The 15,096-nt window shown below is 37.7% G+C and overlaps 1 pseudogene; it reads left to right on the top strand.

Annotated features, from left to right (window-relative positions):
• The first annotated feature begins 11,475 nt into the window (after positions 1 to 11,475).
• Positions 11,476 to 11,927, top strand: LOC118834446 (annotated as a pseudogene).
• The last annotated feature ends 3,169 nt before the right edge of the window (positions 11,928 to 15,096 follow it).

Genomic DNA, 15,096 nt, shown 5'->3' with positions numbered 1-15,096 from the left:
TAAGTATTGCATTATAAATAAGTTCTTATTTGACTTCACATAAATTCTTATATTAAGAGCCAGAAAATGTGTTCTTTCTTCATAACGTCATATTTTATATCACTGCACAGTAATTATAGGTAAAAATGTTATCTTATGTGTGTGAATACAGAATGCATACTATCAAACAGAAACAATCCAAAGAAGATTTCTCTATTATTAAAAATCATACATTATCATATTGTTATAGATACATACATGCTGCATAGAAATTGGAGGGATTTACTTATAAAAGAGGAAGTCACTAAAGCCCTTTCTTATACCATGAAACAGGATTCAGATAGCATACAAAGCAAAGAGAGATTTCTAAGTTGGCAATGCAGGTGTTTTGCTTTCGACATGAACTTTTTATAAATTCTTTGGTCTCAGTTGCCATGGTAAATTCAGCTTTTTTTCTATGCTCATATGTGTTTGGGTTCTGTTTACTTTTCTGATTAACTTGTTGCCTGCTAATATGAGAAATCTTAAAAATTATTTCTTGATGGGGAAAAAAACTTATTGGATGCCTACTAATATCATCACGGGTGTTGTTTCTTTCTTCCCCAGGGAGAATAGCACCCCTGTAAACCTTATGCTAACTCCTTCATTCCCAACCCAATACTGTCTCTGCTGATCTCTCTTCAGCTCTTCACTTCCACTGTCATGAACTGAACACCACAGCACACACACTGCAGCTAGATACTCAGGAGCAGAAAAGCAAATGCATTCCATGGGGAAGTCTCCAGAGTACTTTGCAATGGTGACAAGATTAGACACTATATTTGACATTCTCCAGAGCCACACTATTAATTATTTAAGCCTCAAATTAAAAGTGTGCTGTTGTTGGGAGGTTTCATTAGGCTACAGCCTACTTTCACACTGTATCTGTGCACGTCTACAATTTTCATTGTTGTAACATGTACATACAAACATGTTATTTTTATCAAAAGAACTAGGTCAAGACAGCCAAAACAGTTTATACAGATAGATATTTACCCCATTTTACAGAATCACCGAATTTTAGTGCTGGAAGGGTGTTTAGCTACTATCTAATCCAACCCATACTTGAGCAGGAATACTCATAGCACACCTTGAAAAATGATTATCTATCTGTTGCTTCAAGACCACCACCATTGGTAATCCCAGAACTGTCCAAGAAATGCATTCTGTGTTTGGATAGCTATAATTATTAAGAGATTGTTTATTTTTCTTCCAGACATCAAGCTTAAAATTGCCTTTTCTTTCTGGCTTGTTTTTTTGTAATTTTTCACCCATTGTTCCTGGTTTGAACTTTTGAGGCCAAGCAGAACAAGTTTAATCGATATTCTTTAGTAGAACACACAGTTATTCTGACTCTGAAAAAAAAAACGCATTTAACTTTATTGTCCATTGGTTTATGATCTATCCCATTTGTGTCTTTTTCCTGATTGTTTCTTCTTCACTGTCTGCTTTCTCTTAGCTTCTGACCACTTACATAGGTTGTACAAGGAAATAGTACAATGAGCATAAAACTCAAAATCAGTCAAGCTGGAGGCTTATTGGAGGAACAACAAAAAAACCTTGGTGAATAAAGAGGTAATAACTATTTTGCTAAAAATAAGCACTGGGATTATTTCCACTGAAGTTCAATTATAGTGGTCTCCAATTTGCAAATTCCTGTTACAAAAGTCCAATGCAAAGCCACACATTTGGAACCCAGAGCAAATTTTCCAGAAAAACAATATCATACAGGATCTTTCCAATTTCCAGCTAGCCTGCCAAAAGTCTTTGTAACCCAGAGGTAACTTAAGTAGTTCTAAAGAGCTCCAGCCTCAGATATATACTAGCTACGTGACTCTGGGCTAATTATTTAACCTCTTTAAGCCTCAGTTTCTTCTTCTATAAAACGGGAATAATAATCGTATTTCATAAATCATATGGTTGACTTTAGGGCCAAATTGATAAGATATGGAAAATGTATTGCAAATCTTAAAGCATTACTATTATTATTATCATCATCATTATGATTATTGAAAAGAACGCATAGCTCAGAATTGGAGTACCTAGGTTTGACCCTCAGTTCAGTTACTTACTATCTATGTTACATTAAACAGGTCACTTCATTTCTCCAGGGCTTAGGTTCCTCATCTTACAGATCAGTAAATTAGACTCTAACACACCTTCCAGTTCTAATTTTATGGTATCTTAGAATTATGAACACTATGAATGGGTCAGGTCATGTTGAGATTCCCTTCCTTGCTAGCAGTGGCAATGAACTGCCAACCCTCTATCTAGCGAGGATAAAATTTCCCTTATAGCCACACATGTAGTACCTGCTAGGTGCCAAAGAACCTCTACAAATCCCACATATACATATACATTCATATACACCAACTAAGACAGTCACTTGCTACATAGCAAGAGTATATGATTGTTCATCAGTGTTGTTCAGTTGTTTCAACTGTGTTCAACTCTTCATGACTCCATTTGGGGTTTTCTTGGCAAAGATAATATAATGGTTTGTCATTTCCTTCTCCAACACATTTTACAGATGAGGAAACTGAGGCAAACAGGATTGAGTGACTTGCCCAGGGCCAGACACTTAGTGTCTGAGGCAAGATTTGAACTCAAGTCTTTCGGCTTCCAGGCCCAGCACTCTATACAATATACTACCTATCTACTCTTGGCCCTGGCATTAAATTGTTCCTCTATAAAAAATAATAATAAGTCAAAGATTTTCTTTAGCTTTGTTTGCCTTGACCAGATTGCCACAGAGAGATAAATATTTAATCAGGCTATAATAGATTAAAACCATATATCCTCTGCACTTCTGGGATCCAAGATGGCAGAGTAAACAGTAAATTGCTGTAGCTCTCCCATATTCACCTCCAAACAGCCACTGATTAGCACCCCAAAGCAAATCCTAGAATAGCTGAGTTAGTAGAAACACGGAGTGGAACTATCTTTTAGCCAATAAAATTTGGAGAATCTTTGAGAAAAGTCCATCTCACTCAGGTGAAAGGGGAACACATTCCAGGACAGGAAGCCCCACATCAGCAAACCAGTGGGAGATGCTAAGCTTCAGCATGGTGGAGCAGGCAAATGCCAACACCAAGACCCTCCACATGCCTTAGTATAGCCAGGAGAACTGGCAGACTCCAGCTCCAAAAACTACCATATGCTCCAGTGTACCCCTGGTAAAAAAAAAAAAAAAGGCATTTTCTATCATGACAAGAAACTAGGCCAGACCTCCATGTGCTTCAGGACAGCCCCAGGCAAACAGGCACCCTCCAGGGGACAGAGCTCCATCTGCTTCAGTGTATGCCCAGGGAAATGCAGAAAAGCCCCATCAGGCCTCAGCACATGCCAGACACCACAGCCCAGAATCAGGTAAACTGCCAGACCCCTATGGCCTCCAGCAGTTATAAAAGAGCTCAAAAAAGGGCTTATAAATCATATAAGAGATGTAGAAGAAAAACTGTGAAAAGAAATGAGAGTGATGCACGAGAATTAGGAAAGAAGAATGAACAGTTTGAAAAACTACTTAAAAAGTAGAATTGGCCAAATGGAAAAGGAGATACAAAAACCCACTGAAGAAAACACCTCTTTAAAGAGGACAATTGGCCAAATGGAAAAGAAAGTGCAAAGCTAATTGAGGAAAACAATACTTTAAAAGTTGGAATTGGGCAAGTGGAAGCTATTGACTCTATGATATATCAAGAATCAATCAAATAAAATCAAAAGAATGAAAAAATGGGGGTGGGGATGCAAAATACCTCATAGAAAAAAAATCTGACCTGGAAAATAGATCCAGGAGAGACAGTATCATTATCACTGAACTACCTGAAAGCGATATCAAAAGGTAGACCTGGACAGCATCTTTCAAGAAACTATCAAAGAAAATTGCCCTGATGTCCTGACACCAGGGGGCAAAATAGGCATTTAAAGAATCCGCCAATCACCTCAGGAAAGAGATCCCAAAATAAAAACTCCAAGAAACATTATAGCCAAATTTCAAAATTATCAGTTCAGGGGAAAAATACTACAAGTGGCCAGGAAAAAAAGTCAAATCTCAGGGAGTCACAATCAGGATTCACAGGACTTGGCAGGACCAAAGGTCATGGAATATCACATTCCAAAAAGCAAAAGAGCTAGGATTACAACCAAGAATCATTTACTCAGCACAATTATACATCAAAGGAAATAATGCACATTAAATGAAATAAGGTATTCCAAGCTTTCATAAGGAAAAGATCACAACCAAAACAAAACCAAAAAAAAACTTATCTCCAATATCAAGACCCAAAAGAAGCATAAACAGGTAAAAAGGGAAAAGAAAACATAAGGTATTCAGTAGAACTAAACTATTTACACTCATGGGAAGATGATACTTGTAATTCTTAAAAATTGTATCACTAATAGTACAGCTAGAAGGAACGTACATAGGCAGAGGGTATGGGTATAAGGTGAATTTGAGAGAATGACAAAAAAATGTAAGGTATGAGAAAGAGGAGTACAATGGGTGAAGAAAGAAGGGAGAGGTAGAATGTAGTAAATTATTTCACATGAAGAGATGCTAAAGACCTATTAAAGTAGAGGGGAAGATGCAAGGGTGGTTGATGAGGATCTCTTGAAGCTTACTCTCATCAGTATTGGCTCAAAGATAGAATAACATACACAATCGGTTGAATGTAGAAATCCATCTTATCTACAGGGAAGTAGGAAAGGAAAAAGTCAAGTAAGGGAAGATGGGAACTGACAGAAGGCAGGGTATATTAGAGGAAGTGGTAGGCAAAAACAAAACATTTGAGAGGAGGGAAAGCACAAAAGGAGAGAGGGGATAAATAGGAGGAAGAATAGGATGGAGGGAAATAGACAGTAATCATAACTATGAATGTGAATCAGATGAACTCTCCCTCAAAATGGATAGAAGAGTGGATCAAAAACCAGAATCCTACAATATGTTGTTTACAAGAAACACAATTGAAGCAGTGAGACACACACACACAGAGTAAAGATAAGGGACTAGAGCAGAATATACTATGCTTCAGCTGAAGTAAAAAAAAAAGGAGAAATATCAACCCTGATCTCAAACAAAGTAAAATCAAAACCATATCTAATGAAAAGAGATAAGAAAGGAAACTAAATCTTGCTAAAAAGGTACCATAGATAATGAAGCAATATCAATACTAAATATATGTGCACCAAATAGTATAGCATCCAAATTCTTAGAGACGTTAAGTGAGTTATAGGAAGAAATAGACAGCAAAATTATATTAGTGGGGGACCTCAACTTTCCCCACTCAGAACTTGATACATCCAACCAAAAAATAAACAAGAAAGAAATTAAAAAGGTAGAATATTATAGAAAGTATACACGACAGACCTTTGGAGAAAACTGAAAGGGAAAAGAAAGAAACATATCTTTTTCTCCACTGCACATGGCACCTACACAAAATTGACCATCTAATAGGGCATAAAACTTCAAAATCAAATGTAAAAAGGCAGAAATTGCAAATGTATTTCTTTGTGAATCATAATACAACAAAAATTGCATTCAATGAAGGGCAGTGGAAATATAGATTAAAATTAATTGGAAGCTAAATAATCTAATCCTAATAAATAAGTGGGTCAAAGAAAAATGCTCTTGGAGTCTACCTGCCAAGACAAACCCAGGAACTATGTGAACACAATTACAAAACACTTTTTACACAAATAAAGTCAGATTTAAGCAATAGGAAAAAATATCAATTACTCATGTGTAAGCTGAGCCAATATTAATAAAAATGACAATTTATTTCCAAAATATGTAGAGAACCTCATCAAATTTATATGAATACAAGCCATTCGTCACCTGATAAAATGGTATGAACAAGCAGTTTTCAGATGAAGAAATTAAAGCTATCTATTGGGATATGAAGAAGTACTCTAAATCATTTTTGGTTAGACAAATCCAAATTAAAACAACTCTGAGATACCACCTTGCACCTATCATATTGGCTAATATGACAAAAAAGGAAAATAATAAATGTTGGAAAGGATGTGGTTAAATCGGGACACTGATGCACTGTTGGTAGACTTGTGAACTGATCCAATCATTCTGGAGAGCAGTTTGTAGCTCAAATTCAGATAAAGAACTGATGGACTCTGAATGCAGATAGAAGCATATTTTCCCCTTCATTCTTTCTCATGTTTTTTAATCTGCTTTGTCTTTCACATCTGTGACTAATATGGAAATATTTTTACTTGATAGCACATGTATAAACTGTACCAACATGCCTACCATTTTCAGAAGAGAGGAGAAGAGGGAAGAAGAGAGGGAGAAAAATTTGGAACTCAAAAACTTGTAAAAATGAATGCTAAAAATGTTCTTGACATGTAACTGGGAAAAAGTAAAATACCATTTTTTAAAAACTATATATCCTTCTGGCTAATCCAGGAAACTATCATACTTCTCTCTGGGCTCTAGCATCTGAGACCTCAATGGGAATTTACAACAGGGCCCTCTCTTATTTGATGTCTGACATGAGCCTTTGTAGGCTAGGTTGTCTACTCCATAATCTGATAAGAAATCCAAGAACTATGTGAATACAATTACAAAACACTTTTCACACAAATAAAGTCAGATTTAAACAATAGGAAAAATATCAATTACTCATGTGTAAGCTGAGCCAATGTAATAAAAATGACAATTGTGTCTAAACTAATTTACCTATTCATTACCATACAATTAAACTACCAAAAAGATTTTATAGAGCTAGAAAAAACAATAAAGGGGAGTGTGGGTCTGGGGCGTGATTGTTGTATAAAATACAAAATGTATCAGTAAAACATTTCTAAAAGAACTGAAGATGAAAATACAAATAAAGATATGCTATTCCTTTCCCTCTTTTCATCAAGAATGTTTGAAAGTCTTCTATTTCACGGAATGTTCATTTTTCCCTGAAGCATTACACTCAGTTTTGCTGAGTAGGTGATTCTTGGTTTTAATCCTAGCTCCTTTGAGCTCCAGAATATCACACTCCAAGCCCTCTGATCCCTTAATGTAAAAGCTGATAGATTTTTTATTATCCTGATTGTATTTCCACAATACTCAAATTGTTTCTTTTTGGCTGCTTGCAATATTTTCTCCTTGACCTGGGAAGTCTGAAATTTGGCTACAACAATCCCAGGCATTTTTCTTTTGGGATCTTAGGAGGCAATTGATGGATTCTTTCAATTTCTATTTTACCTTCTGGTTCTAGAATATCAAAGAAGTTTTCCTTGATAATTTCTTGAAGGATGATGTCTAGGCTCTTTTTTTGATCATGGCTTTCAGATAGTCCAACATTTTTTTAAAAATTATCTCTCCTGGATCTCTTTTCCAGCTCAGTGGTTTTTCCAATAAGACATTTCACATTGTCTTCTATTTTTTTTTCATTCTTTTGCTTCCATTTTATAATTTCTTGATTTCTTATAAAGTTATTAGTTTCCATTTGCTCCATTCTAATTTTTAAGCAATTATTTTCATCGGTGAACTTTTGGACCTCCTTTTCATTTGGCCAGTTCTGCTTTTTGAGGTATTCTTCTTCTCACTGGTTTTTTGGACTTCTTTTGCCATTTGGGTTAGTCTATTTTTAAGGTATTGTTTTCTTCAGTATTTTTTGGGTTCTCCTTTAGCAAGCTGTTGACTCATTTTTCATAATTTTCTTGCATCACTCTCATTTCCCTTCCCAATTTTTCCTCTACTTCTCTTTCTATGGCCTGACACCAATTCATATTTTTCTTGGAGGCTTTTGATGTAGGAGTTTTGACTTTGTTGTCTTCTTCTTGTTTTATGTTTTTATCTTCTTTGTCACCAAAGTAAGATTCCATAGTCTGAGGGGTTTTTTGTTTGTTTATTTGTTACACCGTTTGCTCATTTTCCTAGCCAAATACTTGACTTTCTAACTCTTTGTTAAGGTAGCACTCTGCTTCCAGTGTGTAGGCTGTCCTGTCCCAACTTTCAGAGATTGTCTGTAGCTATTTTGAGAGATACTTCTAGGACCCTCTAAATGTTCAGTTTTTCCAAGGTGGTATGATAAAAAGAGAGTTGTTTATTCCTTTCCTGGCTTGTGCTCTGGTCTGTGAGTTTCCACAAGCTCTCTTTTCTGCCTTGGAACTGTGAGGAGGATTCCCTTTCCACAGCCACCACAAGCTCTGCCACAGTAGCACTCCTCCTAACCCCAGGACTGCAACCCATATCCAAGCAGGGCAAAGCAAGAGAACCCTGCCTCAGTGCCAGAAAAGAGATTTCTGCCATATTTCTCTGAGCAGCCACTCAATCCCTACCCCCCCTCACGCTCCCCCCCCCCGCCACTGTCTGTGGTCTGGGAGCTCTGGAAGTAGCCACTGTTGCTCCTGCTACATCCTTCACTGCCCCGAGGAGGGCCAGACCACACTCCTCTGTCCCTGAGGTCCAACAGACCTTTCCCAATGACTTTCTATGTTGTCTTTGGTGTTTGTAGATTGAGAAATCTGGAAGCTGCAACAGCTGCCAGTGATTCAGTCCCCTGAGGCCTGCTCCAGCCTCATCTGTGTCAGCATGACCCATTCTGGGCTGTGCTCCTCTCCCCGCCTGGTGCAATAGAACTTTCCTGTCAACCTTCCAGGTTTTCTTGGGCTGGAAATGTGTTTCATTGCCATTTTGTGGGTTCTGTACCTCTGGAATTTGTTTTGAGTCATTTTTACAGGCATTGGGGTTTGGGGGAGAGCTCAAGCAAGGACCTGCTTTTAATCTACCCCCTATTAATCACTTTTAAAGCAGTCATTCCTTCTAGACTTGCTACTATAAATTATAAAATGGTCCCCATCTCACAAGAGAACCATGTGTAGAATGAGAAGGTACCTGAGGGGTAGTTTAGTCCTATCTGCCCTTTTTCCATATGAAGAAACTGATGATCCACTAGGTTAAAACACCTATTTAAGATCACTTGGTTCAAAAACTTCAGAGTCCAGATCACTTGAGGATTATACCTTCTAATCCATTTTCTCTGTGTATCTGTCAGGTGAAGAAATCCTGACACTGCAATCAACATCAAGAAAACAATATCTGATCCCAACTTCCATAACCAGAATTTTATTTTTGCCTCAATTTTAATAAAATCATGGAGATGTAAAAAACTCAAAATGGCTAATGCTAGCAGGCCATGTACCATAAAAGATTTCATAAAATATTTATAACATTTATAATAGCCAACAATCATAGTTAAAATTTACGTATTGACTTTAGGTTTAAAAAGTGCTTTACATGTCTCGTGTTATCCTCATAAGAACCCTGAGATGGAGCTGTTATTTATGCCATTTTTTTTTCAAATAAGGAAATTGATGTTAATAGAGGTTAAAGTAACTTGCCCCAGTCTGAGGCAAGGCTTGAACTCAGGTCTTCCTGACACCCAGTTCGTTGCTCTGTCTACTAATTTTTTTTTCAATACCATACCTCTTATCTGATATCGATACTGGCCCTTCAATAAAGTGTACCAATTAATTTGATTTTGAAATGTCAAGAGATGTTACTTCCACAGTATCCCAGGCACACCCTTTTTTCTGCAAATTAGGAGAAAACGCAAAAAATCAATAATACTTTCCTCTTGCACACTGAACCAAAAAGTCTCCTCTTCCTGCTCTTTGTAAGTGTCCTGAACCTGCCATACAGGAGATTGTCAAAGGCCCAAAAGATGCAATAATACAAAGCTTTCATTTGATAAGGCTCTCTCTTTCCTCATTACTACTTCAAGGGACACCTTAGGCCTCAGGAACAGGTGATGTTTTTGCCAAAGGTTAAAGATTAAACAAAACAAAAAAGACAACATTCTCCTTCATTCTGGCCTCAATAACTTTATCTACCCATCTCAATGAAGGGAGAAATCAAATTGCAAAAATAGTTTGTGATTCTTGGCAAGAGATGTGTGTGTTCATCTGTATAGGAAAGGAGAATTGTTGAATTTGAATCTCAAATACGATTTTTCTTTGGGTTAAGTCACCATCTTCATCTGTGAAATTAAGAGTTTGGACTCAAACAAAGGTTATTAAATTGGGGCCTGTGAACCTTCTAATATTTTGTTAATGATTTCAATATCAATAATTTCCTTGATATCTTTTATTTTTATGCATTTGAACTCATTATTCTCAATAATGTTCCATAGGCTTCACCAAAGGAGTCCGTGTTAAAGAAAAGTCTAGGAACACCTGAATTTATTCTTCATATTTAACAAATGTAGAAATTGAGGTTTCAAGAATTTAAATGATCTGACTATAATTGACATCATATAGTCCAGGTATTCTTAGCCTTTTTTTGTCATGGACGACCCAGAATGAAGAGTTTAAATGAATAAAAGGGGATTATTGTGGAAACTTTAAAGCACTGCACAAATGAGTTATTATTGCTATTCAACACAGAATATACAGCTCATGCATCAATGGTACATCAATATTAAATTGCAGCTTTCTTTAAATCCCAAGGCTGAGAATATTAATAATAATCACAGCTCGTGTTTATGGAACAGCTCTGCAGCATGGAGCAAAGTAAAAAATACCACATTTAGGGGCAGAGGAAAAGGATTTAAATCATAACTCTGTTTACTAGCTACCTGTGTGTCCTTAGAAAAGTCATTGAACTTCTCTTTTCCTCAGTTTTCTGATTGGTAAAATTGTGAAGTTGAGTTTGCTGATTTAAAATCTCCATTCTAGATCTGTGTCTCCATGTATCAAATGTCCTCATTATGTCTGCTGGCTCGATTGGTCAAAACAGCAACCAAAAATCATTCAAAAGAACAGTTGTTAGCAAATGACAGTTTTCACATATACCCAAGATGGATCTTCCAAAGCCCTCTGTGACCAAAGTAACTATTAGTCAATATGTGTATGCTCCCCTTCAAATAGGGTACAATATTTTTTTTTTCCTTTATCAATTGGAAAACTGAATGTTATAGGATGAGATTAACTTTCTCAGAACAAGCAGGCAACTATATTATTCCTTTCCTCAAGAGAGAGTAAGACTGATGACTTTGTACAGCTCTGCCACAACTCACACACAAGTCAAGACATAGCCCTTGTGATAGCTTTGGTCTTCTTCTTGAATGAAGGATGAACGACAATGACAACAAGGGTTTTTCATCAGGTCTCTACACAGACAGGAGGATGCCCAGATCAAGCAATGTGAGTTAAACCTTGTCACACATAATTCTTACATGTGTTCCTTACTACTATTATGGCCTAAATTTAAGTTTTCTCCTCCCATGGATGCTGTGTGTATTTATGGGAAGGAGTGAACCAGGTTCTTAGTAGAAGGTTTTGAATTAACTGTCTTTACCATGTTATTGAAGAGCTTTGGGGTTGAGGGGTGCTGGAGATATCAAAATACTGACACGCCAGGTCCTGCCAAAAGAATTCAACTCAAGAGTCTGAGTGTAGCCACCAAGTGTGGAGGTTGTTTGATAGGAACTTGGGTGCTAGTAACGCTAACAGCATGGCTGATCAGCTGACAGAAGAGCAGAATGCAGAATTCAAAGAAGCCTTTTCACTATTTGACAAGGATGGAGATGGTACTATAACAACAAAGGAACTGGCAACTGTAATGAGGTCACTTGGGCAGAACCCCACAGAAGCTGAATTACAGGATGTGATTAATGAAGTAGATGCTGATGGTAATAGCACAACTGACCTTCCAGAATTTCTGACTATGATGGCAAGAAAAATGAAAGACACAAACACTGAAGAAGAAATTAGAGAAGCATTCTGTGTGCTTGGTAAGGATGGCAATGGTTATATTAGTGCAGCAGAACTTTGCCATGTGATGACAAACCTTGGAGAGAAGTTAACAGATGAAGAGGTTGATGAAATGATCAGGAAAGCAGATATTGATGGTGATGGTAAACTATGGAAAGTTTGTACAAAAAATGACAGCAAAGTGAAGACATTGTACAGAATGTGTTAAATTTCTTGCACAAAATTGTTTATTTGCCTTTTCTTTGTTTGTAACTTATCTGTGAAAGGTTTTCCCCCTACTGTCAAAAGGATACGCATGTGTAGTAATTAGGACTTCACTCCTCCATGTTTTTCTCCCCCTTATCCACTCTCATTGTCCTGAAACTTTATTTTGGAAAATTGATCAAGTAAAATAGGTTGCATGTGGCTTACTCTGGATATATCTAAGCCCTTCTGCATATCTGAACTTAGATGCAGTTGGTCAAATGAGGGAAGATCTGGGTTATGCCTTTCTTTTTTTTAAAGAAGTAGTTTTCTTTAGGAGCTGTCAGCATGTTGTTGAAGTGCGGAGTTGTAACTCTGCATGGACTATGGACAGTCAACAATATGTACTTAAAGTTGCACTACTGCAAAACGGGTGTATTGATGAGGGCACAGTCTCTGGGAACCCCCTTGAATCTGGAATACAGTCTCTGGGAGCCCCCTTGAACTGTCCTTGAATCTTCCAACTAGATCTGGCCTTTCCCTAAGGCCATAAGCCTCACATCATCATTAGGCCCAAATCTCTACCTAAACTTTGCCTTTTATTGTTACTATAGATATGCATGCCTTCAGTTACTTCCCAACCTTGATACTATTGATATTCCTTCAGGAACTTCCTGCCCTTAATCCCATTCTCTTGGTATCTGGACTCTGACCCCACCTTATCCTCCTTAGACTTCCCCTCAAGACCCTCCCTAAACCCCTCCTGTAGTTGTAATACAAGGAAAATTAGGAACCCCTGAGAAACCCCTAGCTACTTGACAAGCACCCCCAGAAAGAATGGACTCAGATATCTTTGGTATTTAGCAAACTCCCTGGGACTCCATGGCTCCTCCCTGGAATGTCAATAGATAGGACCATCCCACTGAGAGATAACTTGACAGACCCTTCTGGGAGATATCCCTGGGACTCCTTGACTCCACCAAGGAACATAAATGAGATTATCCCACTAGTACGATAACCTGACTGAATCTTTTGATCAGCCAGGACCTTTGTTCCTGTCCCTCCCCCATTCTGTACCCCACGCATATCTTATATAAGCCAAGCCATCACCCCAACACATTTGCCATTTATTTGTGGTGCCGTACCCCAATGGCCGCCGGCTAATAAATTCTCCACTTAAAACTTATACTCTGTGGTGTGTCTCGCTCACTTCTGGTACAACATAGTCACCCCAGATCATCCCTCAATCCCTCCTACAATCTTTGTGTATATAATCTCCATCTTGCCTCCATGAAGGGGCTCGGATTCAATCTAATTCAGTAGGTTGAATCTGGCCCGCTTGTGAAAACAGGCTTCACAAAGGGTAGGATTTCTTAAGACAGCCCATTATGTTGAATCCCTAATAAACTTTCTCTTTTCCCTTGGCTGAGAAGGCTTGAGTTGAATTCTTTTGGCAGGACCTGGCATGTAGGTATTTTGGGGCCGTGGCGGTCACCCCTAGAAACATATGGTTCCCCTAATCATCATCATTTTTACCAAAAACCTCTTCAGTATTATCCAGGTACTCGTACACTACTTTTTTGTACTGCTGGTCCTATACCAGAAAACATTTTCTTCTATTGTTACTTGCTTTTTAAACTTTGTTTAGCCACTTATTTAAAAAAAAATCTTCTTATGGCACAATTTGCCTGAAATTCATTCCAAGTTGTATATTTGTTTTGCAATAAAAAATAATTACAATTAAAAAAATAAAAATAAATAAAAAATAAATTTAAAAAAAAGAATTCTACTAAAGCCTACTTAGTCAAGGAAAAATACAACATCTATTAAGGATTAGTCATATTGGGTTTTCTTAAGAAATCCCACCCTTTGTGACACTTGTGACAAGCAGGTCAGATCAATCTGAGCTGAGCTAGATTGGATCTGAGCACCTTCATGAAGGCAAGATGAGACTTATATACACAAAGATTGTAAGGAGGGATCTAAGGTGGTCCTGGGGTGATGGAAGAAGGGGTTTAGGAAGGGTCTTGAGGAGGAGTCTAAGGAGGAGCTTAATGGGACTGAGATGAGGTCAGACTCCAGGGTGGGAAAAAGCTAAAGGCTACCTGGAGACAGACAATAAGAGAGCTAGGGTATAGATATTTTGATCAGGATCAAGGGTGGGAAACAGCCTGAAGACAATCCAGAGGTAACCAAAAATGGAAGACAAGGCTAGGCTATTTAGGTATGAAAAGCCAGATCAAGTGGGAAGATTCAGGGTGGGGTTCAAGAGGGTTCCCACAGTCTAAACCCCATCATTATCTGAGAGTAGTAGTAGCTGCCCTCTGGCGACAAACAGAAGTTGGGAAGTGCTGGTATCATTGTTCTTGTTATTTCCTTTCTCCTCTTCTTCTTCCTTCTCTGTCTTCCTCCTTGTATTTTATTATTTTGTTTTTCAAAAAGCTGTGACAATTTACTATTTGCCCTATGCAGTTTTAATTTTTTGATTTCCTGAAATAGAGCTCTGAAAAAAACAGTGCTTTAAAGGTCCATAGTGTTTTAAATGGAGCTACTTGACACTACCTTTAAATTCAAATCATTCTGCCTTTCATCAAATGCCCAATAACAGGCCCAGCCGAAAGCTCTGTGTCTTGTTGTTTAGGTTTTGGTGGCTTAGAATGAGTGTAAATAGCAATTGTTTTCTGTTCTGGACAGAAACAAAGGGTCTTCCCTTCCCAGATTGATATCTTTTAGATGGTTAATTGGGCCATGTTTTGTCTCAGTTCTTACCTAGCCCATAGTCATTGAATGGACATGTCCTCAGACAAACTGAGACCTGGGAAAGTCTATAATTTAGAGAGACAAAGTTCACCCACTGCATTCTGGGCCATCACTGGTCATCTTAACTTTGTCTTGTCACTAGACTCTGATGACTCTTGAGGAGAGAGCAGGGCTAATTATTTTGTGCAGCTGTGCCTCACTCAAATGCAATTCACGCAAAAGTCAAGGCATCACCCTTGTGATGCCATCATTCCTCAAGAACAAAGGATAAACAACAACAATCCTCAAGATATTCTTATATAATTCTAGGATTTTGTCATCATCCTCATCCTCATCTTCATCACCATCATGTCAACAAAATATATTTCCTGGCCCTTCCTATAGTCTTGCTTTTGTTGATTGTGTTCGCTC

This window comes from Trichosurus vulpecula, chromosome 1 (genome assembly GCF_011100635.1).
Source record: "Trichosurus vulpecula isolate mTriVul1 chromosome 1, mTriVul1.pri, whole genome shotgun sequence".
Classification (NCBI taxonomy): domain Eukaryota; kingdom Metazoa; phylum Chordata; class Mammalia; order Diprotodontia; family Phalangeridae; genus Trichosurus; species Trichosurus vulpecula.
Note: the sequence above shows the minus strand (reverse complement) of the source record. Positions and strands in the feature narration are given on the sequence as shown.